This window comes from Xenopus tropicalis, chromosome 3, assembly GCF_000004195.4.
Source record: "Xenopus tropicalis strain Nigerian chromosome 3, UCB_Xtro_10.0, whole genome shotgun sequence".
Classification (NCBI taxonomy): domain Eukaryota; kingdom Metazoa; phylum Chordata; class Amphibia; order Anura; family Pipidae; genus Xenopus; species Xenopus tropicalis.
Window position 1 is genome coordinate 84,745,632 of NC_030679.2, and position 17,752 is coordinate 84,763,383.

Sequence of the window (17,752 nt, forward strand, 5' to 3'; positions counted from 1 at the left end):
TGTATATATTTATGCATAGTTATCACCCCTTAAGTGTCTTTTCTTAAGCGTAAACATACCCAACTTGGCCAGTCTTTCTTCATAACTTGCCTCATGGCTGCAGCACCCCTGGGCATGACATTCACAAAGAAATAAAAACAAACAATGCTGGCCCAAATCTACTCTAGGTGCCTTCCTTAGGAACATCTTGGACTTACACATAAAATGGCCTTTTTTCTAAAGAATCCTAAAAAGTCCCTAAAATACTTGGAAATGATTCCAGGACACATCCAGTAAAGCTGGGATTTTTGCAGTGCAAATACCAGAGCGTGAAAAAGAAGGAAATATTTATTGTGTGGAGAACTTTGCAGCTGTGGCACAGTTTTATGTTCTAGAATCTCAGTATCTAGTATCTCTAGTATATATATATATATATATATATATATATATATATATATATATATATATATATATATATATATATATATATATAATGTGTATATATGTATAACATATATATATATATATATATAGTTATAGTATCTCTGGTATCTTTCAAACAATATTTGGAAACAGATATACCTACCCGCACTTAACACTACTATACCCGGAACACAGAAATTCATTGTATTTCTGTTACTCACAATGTGACTTTAGTGTGAGGCTATCAGAACTACTACAAATAATATACAACACAGATCTGTTCTGTGTTGTCACTTAATAGAGACTTGTTGTTGCAAATACAACTAACTGGGGTCCTCCACATCCTACTGCAGCACAGTTTGAGCCCTTCAAATTCAGACCCTTCACCCCTTACTGTTAGAAATAATGATCCAAATTTCCTGACCTACATAGAGTGCTTAAGGGGGATGCTGTCCTTATGGAGGCAATCTAATGTATGGTATTTACTCTAAACAGGAGTGACAAGAATGTGGAGTGGGTTTTCTTTAAAGATGTCTGGAGCCTTTCCCTCAAAGCAGTTTTCCCACAGCTTTTTACCATGACGATTTCTTCACTGACATTTTCAATAAGGAGTCCACCTACAATACAGGTTAAAATAAATTAATAAATAAAAGTACTGTAACTCTAAACAGTATAATGAAAAAATCAGACTAGCCATTGTGCCACCATGCTGCCAACGGCATATCTTATGAAACAAACCTAAAATATATTGTGCTGCAGAATAAAATCCTACTCTATCTGCATATATTTGGGAACAAAATGAACCTCCTTACCAAGGTAATATGACAGTGTTGTAGTGTAGCTACTCAGTTCTACAACACATTAACTAATCACAACACTGTGAACTTATCCCTGTTGTTGGCCATAATTAAACTGTCCAGGCTGTCTGTCAGCAGTACTTTCTTTTGTTAGTATAAAGCTTTCAGTTGGTGAAATTACATGTTTAAAACCATACAGTGTCTATTTAGCTTATTCAGTGTTTCCTGTTGAATACAGCTCAACAAACACAGCTTATTTAACAGTCACCCAAACTGTTTTGACACACAGACACACCCAATTATGAGCTTTCTGCTTTAGGAAATACATGGCCCAATAATGACCTTCAGAGTTTCACTCCACTGCAGACTTTTCCATGTTACTCAAGCCTAATTATAAATATTAAAGAGGTAATTCATGATTGCAGGATACAGGATATATGGGTGCAAATTAGTGCACAAGTTACAGAGCACTTGTGTTTGGCCCCTTGGGAAAGCAACTGTGCTCTGCTCCCTTATATATATATATATATATATACAGTTCCTCATGTTGTGGTGACCCCCAACCATAAAATTATTCCTAAGACCATCGGAAATATGTGTTTTCCAATGGTCTTAGGTGACCCCTGTGAAAGGGTTGTTTGACCCCCAAAGGGGTCGCGACCCACAGGTTGAGAACCGCTGTTCTAGCAGCTAATGAATTGTAAACTAGTGGATGACTATAGGTTTTAGGTTCTGCCCCATACACGATGAACAATTCTGGAGCTGCAAAATTTGCACCTTACAGAAGCAGGTGCACGTACAAGAAAGAAAGTTGCCCAGAGGCCATAAAAACAAGACAATTGTTTTGTTTACCATGCCCCCTTAAATTAAATTACTAATTTCTTGGGTAAAGTTCCCATAAATAAATAGGTATCAAAACCTGGTTGACGTTTCCCTGATTGGGATCATAAGGAATAACTGGAACTGAAAGTCATATGCAGGGCTTTTCAGTTGGCTTATTGCAGCCATTAGCCTAAGATCTAATTTTAGGGCTTCAGCTGCAGGGGCAATATAAAATATGGTTAACATAATAATATAAATAGGGCTTGTACTATTACTATTCACAAACAAATCCATAGTTTTGGGCCAACTTTTGACCCAAAAGTTACCAGTAGCGACCTTTTGCTGGGCGCTGCTGCCTGAAGCGAGTCTCTCAACTCTCCTCATGGCAGCAGCACTGGTAAATCAACATTGTATTTATTAATGTTTAGATAATGTTTTAAAAAATATTTGTAGCAGCCTGTAAAAAAATCTATAAAATGAGCCATACTCATACATCCCCATTCTCTCAGTTATGTGTACCCCATGTCACCATGCACTTATCAGTATTATTAAATCTGCTCTTACCTTTAATTCTTTTCTTTTAAAGTCAAAAGCCTTGAAGCTATAGCACATACTCACTTATTGGCAAAATAACCTCTGCCCAGCCATCACTCCATGAGGGAGTTTGTTATCTGTAGGAATCTTGGGCTGACCTGCCAAAAGAAAAAAAAAACTGCAGTATTTTAGTTTGGTGCCTTGATTGATACTTGGGACACCTTCATATATACAGCATACATCAGTATACATAACTAGTTTTCTTTAGCTATGGATTGATAACAAAAAAAAAAACTCTGCACGTAGACTAACCACAATGATGGGTACAGCACTATACTTAGCATTTCTTATATAAATAAATAAAAAAAGATTTTTGCCCACACAGCCTTTAAGAATTTTGGGTAACACAGACAGTAAGCTTCTAAGTCTTCTTTCTGCAGATGCATTGCTGATACTCAGTGTGTTAGCTAAAAGTGACTACTACACTACAAGGTGTAGTAGGATTTAAAAAATGGAATTGGCACAATCGAAACTGCACTGTTATTTCTTAATAAATATTCAGTATAATCTGCAGGTGCTTGGTTTTTACTTAAACGTGTCTTTTCATGCAAAGGAAATCCCTTAGAGGCAGCTGAGGACACATGTTGGCAAACCTGCATTACGTCCTGCACATTTAGTCTCTGAACAACTGAATATCATAGTAGTTTTAAGGAGAAAAGAACACTTGCCAGTATCAGCTTTGCTTCTAGATGATCAAAGTCCATAAGTAAGTATAATCTTGCATTAACCTATTTCCAGCACCTACCCCCATGGACAAAAACTATATACTGCAAAGATCAGTGCTCAAATACTGCAAATGTTACCAGGGGAAGCCTGGCTTCCTAATCAAAATGTGTTAAAGAGACCCACACAACACAGAAACTCCTAATAAACCTATCAATGTAATCTGTTCCTTCAAAAAGTATGAATACATTCCATTTTTATATGCTGAATCCAGCAGCAAAACAGTGCTTCTATTTCTGCATCATTTAAAATCCTGGCAGGGGAGGAAGGACAAAATGTAACAACTTCTCCACAGCTTACAAACAGCATGCAGGAACTACATAACCCACACTGCTTTGCACTGTGATGTTCCTTTCCTTATTGACATCACATATGCAGGGGATTGTGGGGTTTGGAGGTTGCAAGCTAAAGACAGTCGACTACTGTTTCATTCTTTAGAGTTTCAAAGCAGTCAGCCAGATCAGCAGAACAGGGGGCCAGGCTTAGGTAACTGTTCCAAACCATTTTATTGCATTTAAAATCATGAAAAGCTGCATATTTTTTAATTGATGTATATTGCAAACTTGCTTGAAATTATGTTTACTTTTCAAAAAGCTTTAGTTGTGTTTGGGTGGAGTTCCCCTTTAAAATTATTATCACATTTATTTGTCTATAAATTGAAAAATGAAACCATAACTGGAAGGTGAGATTGCCAAATACTTATTGTGGACCACAGATTTCAATGTTTGCAGTTCCATGCCCATTCATGCACTTTGAACTTCTGGACAGCTCAATCAATAGATGCATCCCTCACAAACCACTTAAATGGCATGACCACATAAGCTTATATATAGTAGGGAGGAACATGGCAGTTGGCATCTGATTTTTCACAGGTGCCCACATGCCCTATGAATAGAAAGCGAGCTCCAAAGGATGACTTTGTTTTCTGATACTTTCTAATATTAAAAAACATTTATGGAAAAATACTTAGAAACATTTCATATTACCTCTCAACATTATATGTAAATGTAAATAATATTATTCTTTAGTCTAGAATTTACAATTGCTAAGCAGCTATTTAACCACCCAACCAACCCTGCAGGGGTTTGCATTTTCTCGTGTTTTTATGCGGATATCGGCTACATGTGCCTGCACATGTACAGAGATGCAGAGTAGAAAAGACAATAATTTAAAAACCATTAAAAACAGAGAAAGATGACCAGTTGTACATTGTTTCTGAATTTTCTCTGTATAAATCAAAGTAACAGTTAATCCTAAGGTGAACTATTACCCTTTAAAAGCACAGAAGAGTAGTTTTTGTGCTCCCTTTGTTCTATAAGGTGCAAAGCACCGAAAAACCTCGTATTAACATTAGGTATTAAGCTATACGGACCTCAAATTTGCTACCATGTTGGCAAATAGCAAGGAACTTGTGGCACGTGATTTTTTGTGTCTATAAATTACTATAGAAAATTCTACATTTTGCATTTACTTTGTAAATGAGTCTTTTGAACTTATATTGCCACAATATCTGGCAAGAAAAAGGGCACTGACAAAACAAGAGATGTTATAGACCATTTTCTGCCATAGCTACTGGAAGCACAAATGTAATAAAAACCTAGATGATGTTGAAAACCAGGGGCACTCATGCCATGAGGCACACCAAGAAACTTACACGGAAGTGCCCCAGAGGTTACTAGGGTCAGAAAAAAAAACACTTGTGGTAGCTTTAAGCTCAAAACTTGGTATTTCTAGTGCAGTTCTAGAAGAGAGAGCAAATGAGCTCTCCACACTAAAGATGAAGGCCCTCCTCACCATTGTAGGGGTGCAAAAATGGTAGGAGCAGGTTGAGGGTAGGGTGCCGGGCAGCGATGGAGCCTGAATCAGTAATGGTCAATGCAGTGGTTAATACAAAGTCTGCTTACAGATGGTACATAGCTGCCATAAGATCAAAGGATTTTCACTGATTCTGCTACAATTCTCTGCATAATGCTGCCCCCTAATGAATTTGTACAGGACAGAAAGACTATGATAGCTATGTTTATAGCCTTAACTGAAAATTCAGAATAATGGGTATCTTGACAGTCACAATGACATAAACATTTGCTATAACCACTTGGTACTTTTGCCATTCTGCTTGGCAAGTAATAACTATTTATTCTGACCTACAATGAGCTGTACAGTAACTACATCAGTAAAAGCCAAGACTCTAAAGGTTGGTTACCTCAGCAACACCTATTAAGTATGCAAAGAATTTTAATGACTACAAATACATAATTGTCTTATAAATGACACACCTCAGAACATGACCTACACAATCTCGTTACATTCCATGGACTAAAACAAAAATGCATTCGGCTTGTAATAAAATCTTCAGCTGCCTTTGTGCCAGGCGGTTTAGATCTTGTCATCTCCTGCCCGAACAGGCATGGAGAAAAGGGTTGACTAGAGGATCCACTGTCATAAAGAAACCATTTTAGACATGGTAACACTAAAAATCGCAAGCGTAGTCCACACCCACACCAATATATAACAAACATTTACAGGCGCCCCTGGTGAATTCTAATAATTACTAGTAGTACATGAATAGCAGAATTGTATTTGTTTTTAATATTTTACAAATGTCAAAAGACAAAACAAGGGATGCAAGTTCTTGACAATGACAATGAAAACTGGGTTACTTGAGAAAATTTGTAGGTGTATTAATAAGTCACTGAAGTAACTTGTGACAAAAAGCTTAGTGCTCATTAAAATTCATTTTCTCATGCCAAGCGGTAAAATTTCAAATCATTCACTTAAAGGAGAAGCAAACCCTAAAAATGCATATGGCTAGAAATGCCATATTTTTTATACTGAACTTATTGCACCAGTGTAAAGTTTCAGCTTCTCTATAGTAGTAATTATCCAGGCCATCAAAGTTGTTACAGGGGGTCACCATCTTGGATTCTGTCAGTGACACTCATATGCTCAGTGAGCTCTGAGCAAGTGTTGAGAAGCTAAGTTTAGGGGCCATCACAAATTATCAAGCAGAAAATGAGCTTTGCATGCCATATAAACTGGGACTTTAGGGCTGATTATTAATTTCTGATGCAAACTGCACTGATCTCTGAACCGCTGTGTACTAATAATCTGTATAATTTATCAGCCTTATAGCATACACTTATAGTCTATATATACAGTATATTGTGAGTCGGTCCCTACGCTCAGTAACTGACAGCAGCACAGCAGAAAAGAAGATGGGGAACTACTGGGGGCATCTTCAGAGATACAGATCTTCCCCTTTAAAGACCTGTGGTTGCTTTGGACTGGTACAGAAACCAAAAACATAACATGCAACAGTTCTACCCTACTTCTTTAATTAAGCTTTACTTCTCCTTTAAATGGATTTACAAATCTAAGAATGCTGTGCTAGTTTGCCTGCTGCTCTATAGGAATGAAAGTAACAGCTGTATGAATAATCAAATACTTATTTGGGCCAACCAATCCCTCTACACACAGAAACATGTGCATTGTGTACATTAGAAAAAACAGAGATTATTGTTCATATGTATGTGAAATGCCAGTTTCTGTATTAATTTGCAAAATGTGCAACTGAGACAGCACACATTATAACTATTGTGGAAAGTTTACCTTATTGGGGTGCATCTCTCAAGATCAGTCTCTTGGTAGTAAACATGAAACCACTCTCTGTTTCATCACAACTACAGAACACATATTTAAAATTGAAGTAACTATGAGCTAGTAATAAACAACATGGTTGAGTTTGCTTACAGAAAGAAAAAATCTAAAAATAATAACTCACATTTTTAAAAACAATTATTAAGCACCCACTATAACGATAGCTTTCCTTTCTGGCTCCTGCTGCACAGAGAAGACAGCATAGGGAGAGACCAGTCATATATCTGTAGCACTGTATTGCTGCCTATGGAAACTAAAGGCTAAAGTGCTCATTAACATCCATAAATGTAGTGAGCAAAATGCAATTTCGAGTGCAATTGCCATGTTTTTTTCTGCAATGCAGAATGGTTTTTCCAGAATTCCAGTTGCTGCGATGCGCCTGATTTAATTATGTCTGATGAACTGCTCTCACATTTCGTCACAAATCTGACACAACTGCGCAGAAGTCCATCTGACATAATTTCTGTGTTCAGTGCGCAAGTACAAAGGTACTGCTCCTATTGACACTGGTCTGGAAGGGAACCCTGCAGCCACCACCTGGTCAGGAATTGACAGTAGCTTCAGGGTTCCCCTGTGTCATATGGTGCAGTGCTTGATTTTGAACAGAACATAGGAAGCACTGAGCAACACCAAGGGCAAATATACGGAAGCACAAGGAACAAAATAAGTACCTTTAATGAAAGGTGTTTAACGTGCAATTTACTCCAGGGAGCACTGATTGAGGAGAATTATAATCAAAAAAAGAGTTTTCACAATCCTGACCCCAAAGAACCATCATGTAAGAGAATGAGTCCCTCACCAGTCAGTTAAACAAATTTGTAGATTTTATCTTACTTGCTTTGCCATGAGATAGGATCACTCCTCTGATATATTTAGAAGCAGATGTTTTGTCTTAACATAAGCAGTTATGAAGGGTTTGTATAAATCAAATTGAGCTAGTTTCCTGCAGTTGTCTGGCGTCACTGGCTGCCATGGCGACCTAAGCGCTATAAGTGTAGGTAACCACTGGTAATAGTTTGTGCAATTCCTGTGTGTAATGCTTAAAGGAGAACATAACAAGTTTAACTAAAGAAGTAGGCTAGAATTTTCATGTTTTGGGTTTATATACCAGCCCAAGGCAGCCCTTTAGCAGGGAAGATCCGTGCCCCCAAAGATGCCCCAGTAGCTCCCTATCATCTTTTCTGCTGATTCACATGCTCTTTGCTGATGTCAGGTATTGAGTTTAGGGGCCGACTCACAATATACTGTATATATAGAATGTAAAATAACAGTATAAGGCTGATTTGTAATTAGGTCAGATTCTCAGCTGAGTGAGTGACATTTGCCTCTGAATTTAATAATCAGCCCTGTAGCATCAACTTCTGTGAAAGATGAACTTCATTTTGCGCTGATAATTTGCACATCTCCTAGCATAGCTTCTCAACAGCTGCTTGATGCATGCTGAACATTTCCAGTGCCACAGACACTCACAAAATCTGATGGCAAGTTCCATGAAGGCCTGGATTGTTAGTATTTGAGATATGTTGAACATCTAGGCTGGTGCAGTATATAAATACAAAATACAACCTCTTTAGCCATATTAGTTTTTAGGGTTTAGTTCTCACACAAAAGCATAAGCACAAATACGCCAACCGAAATACCTCTTAGCCTTCATAATGAAGTAAAATAATTTAAACTGGTATACATGATTCCAGACACATTCATTTATTTTGATTAGCAATTTCAATATATGGAAAAAAACAGCTAACAGTCATGATGAAAATAACATTGGTAAATAAAAAAAAGTGTACTGGTAGATGCATTAGATACTTGCAAGAAAGGGTTGGATGACTTTTTAGCAAATGAGAAAATACTGAAATTAGCTCTTAGCACATTCAGTTAATCCAGGGACTGGTCAGATTGCCATCTTGGAGTCTGGAAGGACTTTCCCCCCTTTGAGACAAATTGGAAAGTCTTCAGATGGGCTTTTCCACCTTACTCTGGATCAACAGCAGTTGATCCAAGGTATGTTTAGACAAAAAGGTTGAACTTGATGCATATGTGTATTTTTTCAACCTAAATGATTGTTAGTATATGGGTCATTTACGTATCGAACCACAGTGTACAATTTTGGATACAACTGCGCATTTTTATTCCTGCAAAATGCAGAGTTGTTTCCCCTAATTCCAACATCATTGTATCTATGAATGGATTTTTTTTTTTAAACAAGTTCATCAAACTTTGGATGACCACAACTGCGCTTGCACTATGTAAATGACCCCTTATATCTTTTGAATACAACCACTTTTACATTGCAGTGGGAAAATATCGCAGCTCCTATAAGAAAAATCTTTCTTCCTCTGTATCATTTCTCCACACCCTTTCCTTTTCTTTAGTTTATTACACCCACGTAGCAACTACTATAATCAAGTTGCCTCTGACCTCACCACCCACGCTTGGCACTAACTACAATATTAGTTGTTTGTGTCTATGTTCAAACAAGTAACACAAGAGCTCTCACTTTAACTTCCTGGATATCCTGGAGACAGAAAGGACTTTGGAACGTTTTTGATGCAGTTCTTTTCTATATAGTTCAAACCAAACTCAATTAATCTTTATAACACTGTAATACTCTAGTCTGAATCATATAGAGGGGTATGCAATGCTCACCATTTAAACCAGTAAACACTTAAAGCAGAGCAAAAGCATTCTGAAGTATACAGCCACATGTTTTTAGCTAGGTCTGTAGAACAAAGATTTGTGTTTTTCATTTTACTTTATAACATAAAATACCCATACTTGAACCTACATGCATTATGTAAAAAAATTACTGGTATGTAGAATATTTAATGTATGCTGTGTATGGCATTAGCAATCTAAACTATTGTACATTTCATTATAGTATGGCCCACATAATAGCACACAATAAAACTCCCTTCCCAGAAGTCATTTGCCTAAGGCATCATCATACAATCTGTCATTTTCTACCTGTGTGGTTTGTTTTAGTTTGATGAGATGTTAAAAAGAGTTTTAGGATGCAGGATTGGAAACATCCAATTATAATACATACCCAACTGAATGAATCTGTTGGCACTCCCTTGGCTACATGATTAATTGAACTTTACCTGTCAATGATAAGAGTTTCCAGGTGTAGACCATAGTATCTGAATTAATTACCCTTATCTCTGATGTGTAAACCAGTTTATGCTTAAAGAAGTTGTAAAGTCTCTCTAAAAAATAGTAGAGAGCCCAGGGTTCCCCTCAAGCCCTTTTTAAAGATCACTGCAAAGTGGGGAAGCTCAGGGGTTATGCAAGTCCATCCAAATAAAAGTCTTTTAGATAGGGAATCCTTACCTTCCACTACTGTCATGCCACTGCACTTGGCTCCAAAGGGCACCCTGATCTTAGTGCAATGCTATGACAAGTGCCACAGGAACACATTACTTTCATGATACCTACAGGTGCAGCCGAGTTAATTTACCAGTTGTTGCATTATGTCTCTAACTGGTTGTCCCAGAGAGAAAAACAATACCAAAATTCGCCACGTGCTGATGCATGGCCTATGGCGTTTTCAATTGTGTTTTGCTGGTAATTCTTTGCACTCTAGCACAATCCAAAGGCTGGACCTAACACCCACAAAATGGTGTCTGGACATGGTGAGACAACCTGTAAAAACTTGCAGGGTGAATCTGTGTAACGATCACCTGTCAGATTAATGTCTGGAAAACAGTATATTCCCAGATGGTCAGTCTATAGCAGTTCACACAGGACTAGGCTTGGGAGCTGCTCAGTTCATCTAGAGCCAAATGTAGTGACATGGCAGTGATATAGAAGAGAAGAAGACCCCCTATGCAAGACACTTCTGATTGGAAAGGCCTTCTGCACAGCAATCTTCCACCAGGTGGTATTTAAGCTGTTAGGAAGAACATACATGCAGATGGTTCCCAGGTTGCAGACAAACTCAGAATCGTGTGCTGTGTATGCATGTTTTAGTAGTCTTCACATACTATAAGGCAGTAAAAAATTCTAATGCACTAAATTGTCCCTGTTAACATAAGTAATAAACACAATGAAGATGCTGTGTACATGTCTATTTTCTCAATAGTAATCATATTTAATATATGACTTGTATTACATGGGACATTTTATATACAGATAAAATGCAAATAATATGCAAATAAAAACACATGTAAAAAATATATATATGAACAGAAAACCCCATTAAAGACAAAAGGGCACATGTACATCCACAAGTGCAGTGAGCAAAGTGCAATTTTAAGTGCAAATATTTTTTCCCACAATGCAATTTTCCCCACAACTGCACATGTGCGAATTAGGTGCAGTTGCTCCAAATATTTCTGGTGTATAGTGTGAGAGTGAACTGCAGGGCGCTGATGGAACCAGGCCTGGACTGATAATCTGTGGATTCTTGGAAGATGTGCAGCTGTAAGATGCCATAGTGATTTGATTTGAATTAGACAGCAACTATAGCCAGGGCCTATTTTGCATCCCAGTATAGACTAGGAGGGAAACCTGGAGCTACTGCCTGCCCCAGAGGTGGTGGTAAATTCTGGGTTTTCTTACGCCAATAGGAACATAGGAATGACTTAAACACTAGTTTAAGTATGTTAACAGCTCTGGAATCCATTTTAATATGGTTTCAAATTATTTAAAAACTAAAATCCCACTACAGGTTTTTTTTTGTCCCCTACACAAAGATCCTCCTGTTCCTGCCCAATGTGTATCAGTGCCTGAATAATCCCTGTACTACTGCTGGAACTGAAGAGTTGCACAAAGGGGTTGCTATGTTCCACCATAAGATTGCCAGCCAGGAGCATATGCAGTAGAAGTCAAACTGGTGCTGGCATCCACTGCGAATGATTCTGGTCGTTGACTGCTGTCTGGAAGCCAGAAACTGCATAGGAATTGGCCACCAACCCAGTTACACAACTCTGCAGTTATAGCGCCATTATGGGTAGGCCCAAGGACTTTTCGAAGCAGGCAATGATAGCCTTTAGGAAACATTGGCACAACTTAGGGTGGGGGTTTTGTTCTCTTTTAACTGGATTCTGTTAGATCCAATCTTTAATTGGAACAAAAATGTGCACTAACTTAGATTCTATTTGTGGGGTTACGATTTAAAAATATCCTTAAGGTACTCAAAAAAAACTTATTTGCAAATGACAGGGTAAGGGGAAAGCACAAAATTGGGCTCTAGTTTGTACCAATTTAGCTAGATTTCATGAATTGTAAAATATGTACATTGCAAAGGAGCCATGAATATAACACCTGTTTGAGAAGATGTTACTCCCAGGGTACCCATATCATGTTGTTCTTGCACATGCAAATGACATGCACCAAGTAAATAGTAACACAGTTTTTGGTTCCGGTTGGTAACTTTGCTTTCTGCACAGATTTTAAGGTGCGCCCAGAAGTGTTTGCATGCATGCATAAAACAAAAAGTGACTGCTCCATTCAGTACAATTGAAAATAATGCTAAAGTCACTAACTGACTGGACACGCTACTGTACACAAATAATCTATAAACAATACTCTATACTAACTAAGAAAGGAAACAACATTAATAAATTAGTGAAGGTTAAATAAACTCTTAGTAAGAGACAGGAACTATTTAATGTGACAAGACTGTATAGCATGCTCTACTTTTCCACAGGTGGTCTCAGCCATAAGCAAAATACAAAGTTGTACCTCTTGAAACACCTAAACTTAAATTTCTAAATTTCTGAGGTAAGAAATGGTATGGGACCTGTTATCCAGAATGCTCAGGACCTGAGGCTTTCCAGATAAGGGATTTTTTTCTGCTAAAAAATCATTTGAACATTAAATAAACCCAATAGAGAAAAAGGAAATCGTTTTTGAAAATGCAAATTATTTTCTTAAAATGGAGTTTATGGGAAATGGCCTTCCCATAATTCAGAGCTTTCTGGGTAACAGGTTTACAGATAACATCCCATTCCTGTACTATAATTTACAAATAAATATACATGTAGTACCAACACTACTGCAAGCAAGCAAGTTCAACATAACATAACTGGATACTTATCTACCACAACATTTGTAATAGAATCGGTCTATGTAATTTAAAAGTATTCCGGTTGAGATTTTTCATTATCTCCGAGGTGGTTACTTTATGATCAAAAAGTTCACTAAAACACAATGCACAGGGAAGAGCACCTAAGTCTAAGCACTAAACATATACAACCAAATGAAAAGTAAACATAACACATAATGACTTTCATGTGTTTTTGTCTTTTATAGCCCTATACAGAGAGTCACAAAGTATGCTTATATTGGGAGCGGGACATTAATGCCATATGGGTGCCTGTAGATGCAGACCATATAGCTATGTACTTACTTCTTTCACTTTACCACTGGGGAAATCTCATTGGTGCTGATGAGAAATGAAAGTGCTTGACTGCTGAACATGTGCAACAAATGATTCCCTGAGGAGCCCCGCAGCTCTTTCTTTACTCTGTCTCCTCCTCAAAGAGGCAAACCACAATTAGATCCTATCTGATTCTTCAAAACTTGGTCACTTCATCATCATCTGTAGAAAACAAGTCCAAAAGTGAATTAAATTCAAAAGAGTCCCATAAAAACCCAAGCCATTTCTGAGATCACACACAGTATGAATCGAAAATTTGGTTGGAGTCCTTCATTCTCATCGCAATGATGTTGTCTTCCATCCCAAGGAAAATATTTTAAACATTTTAGACACTCCCTTAATATATTGTTCTGTGATTTTAGAAGCATGTTTGGCTTTACTAAGAAATACAACGTTAATTAAAAAGAATATACATATATTAATTTATAGTATACAAGAATGAGTGATCAGTATATCAAACCAGTAGGTATAAAAAAAATCCATATTTGTTTTGCAGAGAGGAAAGTTATGCCCTCCATCATCTCCTGCGCTCCCAGCACTGTATCCTAGTTTCACAGAGAAGGGTTCTCAGGGCTCTGCCGTACTTTTATAAACTCCAGCTCTCCAATCCGTGACTGCAGGGAGCTTGGTTAGAAACACATGAGCCAAAGATTTCGCAACACATTCTTACTTAACCAAGAGGTTCCACCTACTCACATTTGCAGTGAACATTGTAAAGGCTTCAAGAGCACAGGAAACTGAAGTGTAACTGCCAGTACTGCCTCTTCCAAGAAAGAAAACTGATGCATTCAGTGCAGGACCTTCAGACTAATAATGTTCCTTCCAGCAGTCATCCATGTATTATCTTTCATACTTCCGTATGAACAAGTGAATTATCTTATGATAAATGCATGGTGCCGCACCTACTCACCGACAGTCATGTGTTACAATGTCATCAATATTTTATGCCATATTAGTACACTTCCTGTAAGTTATTACAGGGTAAAGGAGAGGCTGAACTGTACCCTAATTTAGCTTCCTGGAGTATTTAAAGGGGAACCAAAATTTCTTAAAGAGCCCTACACACAACAGAAACCCCTAATATACCTATCATTGTAATCTGTTCCTTCAAAAAGTATGAATAAATACCATTTGTATATGCTGAGATCCAGCTGCAAAACAGTTCTCTCTCTTTCTGCATTATCTGAAATCCTGGCAGGGGAGGAGGGACTAAAACACTGATGTTCCTTTCCTTATTGACATCACATGTGCAGGGAATTGCAGGATTTGGAGGATGCAGGCTGAAGGCAGGCTGAGGACAGTCAACTACTGTTACATTTTATTTGAATCTCAAAGTAGTTATTCGATTCAACAGAAGAACATTGGGCTAGGCTTAGGTAAATGTTCCAAATAATCTAATTCCATTTGAAATAAAAAAAAAAAGGCTGCAGATTTTTAATTGATGGATATAGTAAGGTGCTTGAAATTATGTTTACTTTTTAAAAAGCTAAAGTTGGGTGTGAGTGGAGTTCCCCTTTATGCAAAACAACACAATACTTTGTAGAAGCACAGAACTAGGTGCCACGGCAGTCAATAGTGATGGTGATGTGAAAGGTACAGAGTACAGCGATGCCTGTTATTATAATGCTTTATTTTTACAACACAACATGTCTGGCAGCACTTTAGAACTGTTCATCTGCCCCTGTACAATCTAAGGTCCATACACAAAAACACACAGCATGCAACCCCTAGCTTTAGTTAAACTACAACTCCATTAATTCCTCATTCAGTTATTGTTTTGATGCAGAGAAAAGCAGTCCCACAACAGCTTGAATGCTGCAGCATATGAATATTTAGGGACAATACACAGCAACTGTTAAAGTTATATGTTCTTTGTCATTTTTACCAAGGTTCTTCCCCAGAAACTCATTAATGATAGCTTCCCTGGGCAAATGCCATTTCTTCCCTACCAGCCTGTTTCAATCTAAACTTGTACCACACAGCCTCTCTGTCATCTATGACTGCCTCCTGTGCTCTATAAAGCCAGTAAGAAGCATTTAGCTTCCCAGACTCACACACAAAGTATCATGTTTCCTCCTTTACATGTGTTCATACCTACACAATGTCTGCTGAGAGACCGTCACCAGGCACATTTTACTGTTAGTATACCTTATCTAAACACAAACGGTCCCCACTGAAAAGTTAAGTTACAATTCAGAAAAATACAAAGGAAGGTGCATAGTACAAAGAGAGGTCCTTACCAGTTCTGCATTCCTCACTGATACCCAAAGGCTAATAATATTTCCCTGAGAGCCGTGATAATGACAGACTTCATTCTGATAATAATTTGGACGCTGTGCTGTTAGTCACCCACTGGAGAAGCCTGAAGTAAACAGGGATTTCACAACCCTCATTCCATTGAGTGCAGCTATTCCTGACTGGAAATGATTCATCTTCTAAAAATGACAATGCCTGAGCTGATATATAAAAGCCATGCTACTTTCAGTAAGGATCGAATTTATGTGGGGGGCACGTGCCTTTGTGACCACCAACAAATGGTGCCTGAGTCACTCCTTTCACTGGATGATTCGCTCTGAGACATTTCCTTCTGTTTCCTTTAACCCTTGGGGCCTCCTTTTGATCTATGTGATCCAAACAGAAAGTAATGGAAGGAGGATCTTGGATTTCCGGAGGGTTGCTCTTTAATTTTACTTTTACCTTTTCAACCTTGTCACTGATTCACCTACTAGGACTTTTTTGTATTGCATTAGTAATAACTGTAGTCATTGTTTCTTTGCTTTAAATGTACAACCCTTTAGTCTATTAAGGGACTATTTATTTAATGGAGTAATGATGTCAAAACTGCTCTCCATTCATCCCTGTCAAATACTTTATTGAGCCTCACTGAGAACAGGAGTAAAACTAAAAGGGAAGCAGACCCTGGGGAGCCCAGCGGGGGCACTGATTCATTCAATATATGTTTAAAAATAACTTTTTTACAGTATTCCCAAAGTTAAGGAGATCTAAAATGATAAGCCTAGGGCCCAGTTAGTATGGGAGAATGCCCAGAATTACTACGGTTTTTTTTTGTTTTTTATAGATATGGCTTAGTGTGCTAGTTTGTAGTTGCCAAAAGTATTTTTTTTATCTTTCAGTACAACCACAATTGTTTATTAATAGAGGGCAATAATGCTAGTTCTCATATGAATTATTCAGTCTAGAATAGCTCACAGCCATTTAAATCACATTGCACTGAAAAACCACCCAATAAACAATACTGTTGATTGATAATGTCGATTATTAAGCCAATATTTAGGTATGCACCAAATCCAGGATTCGGTTTGGAATTCGCCAAAGATTCTGCCTTTTTTCGGGATTCAGCCTTAAAATCACGGGCCTTTTTGTCAAATAAACACGGAAGCTGAAACTTTTTCGATATGCGCTGTTTTCTTAATGCTTGCTTATCCTAATTTGCATATGTAAATTAGGATTCAGATTTGGTTAAGTATTCGCCCAAATCTTTCACAAAGTATTTGGGGTTCAGCCGAATCCGAAAATAGTCAGTGCATCCCTACCAATAATCATTGCTCATATTGATGGTTACTAGGTGCTGTGTCTACAAACCCCAGATCCAATACTGAATGAGAAAAGCACTTTGTTCAAGTTTGGCAAAGGGACCACAATCACAGTGTTTTTAATTAATGATAACTTAAAAGAGAAGCCCTCTCACAGGAATGACTAGGTCAAATATCTTGTTTCTTTTATGTTTTGTTTACAGTTGTATAACAAATCTGAATATTACTTCTGGCACTGCTCAGCTTGCTGCAGCAAACTGACAAAAGGTGCAAAGCATTAAATAAATTTTTATTGTAGTCAGAAGTGTCATACTGAAAATAACAAAACCTATTTATTACAAGCTGGCAGTACAGGTATGAGACCTGTTATCCAGAATGATTGGGACCTGGGGTTTCCGGATAAGGGATCTTTCCGTTATTTGGATCTCCATAACTTAAGTCTGCTAAACATCATTTAAATCTTGAATAAACCAATAAGGTACAAGGTACTGTTTTATTATTACAGAGAAAAGGGAAATCATTTTTAAAAATGAGAATTATTTTCTTATAATGGAGTCTATGGGTGATGGCCTTTCCATAATTTGGAACTTTCTGGATAACGGATTTCCAGATAAGGGATCCCATACCTGTATACACAAGCCCATTGCTACACACAGCACCATATTTCTATAAGCCAATACATTTTATCAGATCCAAGAATAATCTATATTACAGAGAGAAAGAAAATTTAGCCCTTAGCAGCATGCTGTAAGGGTGGCAATATACCTGAAGATCCGCTCGTTTGGCGACCTTTTTGCCTGAAATGGCCACCTATGAAC

The 17,752-nt window shown here is 37.6% G+C and overlaps 1 long non-coding RNA gene across 2 annotated transcripts; it reads right to left on the reverse strand.

Moving 5' to 3' along the window:
* Window positions 1–482: 482 nt before the first annotated feature.
* Window positions 483–15,785, reverse strand: LOC116409752. 2 transcript variants are annotated; one of them, XR_004222007.1, is made up of 3 exons: window positions 13,351–14,479; window positions 2,586–2,713; window positions 483–1,019 (listed from the first exon to the last, which is right to left on the reverse strand). It is a non-coding gene; the product is annotated as an uncharacterized LOC116409752 (long non-coding RNA). The 2 variants fall into 2 exon arrangements; XR_004222006.1 differs by lacking the exon at window positions 483–1,019 and adding an exon at window positions 15,621–15,785 and having other exon boundaries at window positions 1,821–2,713; window positions 13,351–13,542.
* Window positions 15,786–17,752: the final 1,967 nt, after the last annotated feature.